The 1,030-nt window shown below is 33.3% G+C and overlaps 1 pseudogene; it reads left to right on the top strand.

The window, feature by feature from the left end:
• Positions 1–308: 308 nt before the first annotated feature.
• Positions 309–625, top strand: LOC117201734 (60S ribosomal protein L36a-like; annotated as a pseudogene).
• Positions 626–1,030: the final 405 nt, after the last annotated feature.

Genomic DNA, 1,030 nt, shown 5'->3' with positions numbered 1-1,030 from the left:
AGATCACTGGGGAAAGGGTGGATCATTCATTAAATGGTTCCAGGAAAACTGGTATGCAAATAAAAAATAATTAAAATGTTAACAACAAAACTTTAAAACTCAGGAAAAAAATCAAGAGAATATCTTTTAAATATCTTTAAATTAATCAAGGCACAAAAAAGTATATAATAAAACCTTTTGCAAAAAGAGTTTAAAACAGAGAAGATTAAGATATATAGATATATATTAGGGTTACTAAAAGGATAAGGAAAACATTATTAAAATTTATGGAGTGTTTTTCTTCTCATGCCAATAACACTCTTGCAAACATGGTGAACATTTTTAAAATCCACTGGACTTTCTGTAAGAAGGGTGGCAAAACCAACCCCCCAAAATGACAGTGCAAGAAGGACAAGGGTCCTCAGTATGCCCAGGGAAAGCAGCATTATAACAGGAATCAGAGCGACTATGGTAAGCATAGACTAAGCTGTTTTTTCTGGGAAAAGGCTAAAACTACAAAGAAGATTACACTAAGGCTTGAACGTATTGAGCCCAAATGTAGATCTAAAAGAATCCTGGATATTTAGAGATGCAAGCTTTGGAACTGGGAGGAGATAAGAGAAAGGGCCAAGGGATCCAGATCTAAGCTTCATCTTTTGTTTTGTTATGAAGACAATACAATTTTGAGGTTATGTTCACTTCATTTGGTTGCTTTGTTCTTCGGGGAGGGAAATAAGCTAGTGTCATCAACAAAACTCCCCTTGTGGGGAAATTTACACTTTAAAAAATTGTGTGGAGTGGAGGGATGAGGGTACAATTTGGAATGAGCATATCGGGAGCCACAGGTGTAGTAGTAATGATCTATTTTTTTAATTGGGTGATATATATGAATGTTTATTTTATTTATAGTTATAAAACTGGATACATACTATTTTATATATGATATAATATGCAAATTAAAGATTTTAGGTCAAATGCAGGATGCTAAGAAACCTAATAGGAAAGTAAAAAATCTAAAAAGCTACTCGAGATAGAAAGATAAGCAAACTCT

Source organism: Orcinus orca, chromosome 11, assembly GCF_937001465.1.
Source record: "Orcinus orca chromosome 11, mOrcOrc1.1, whole genome shotgun sequence".
Lineage (NCBI taxonomy): Eukaryota > Metazoa > Chordata > Mammalia > Artiodactyla > Delphinidae > Orcinus > Orcinus orca.
Note: the sequence above shows the minus strand (reverse complement) of the source record. Positions and strands in the feature narration are given on the sequence as shown.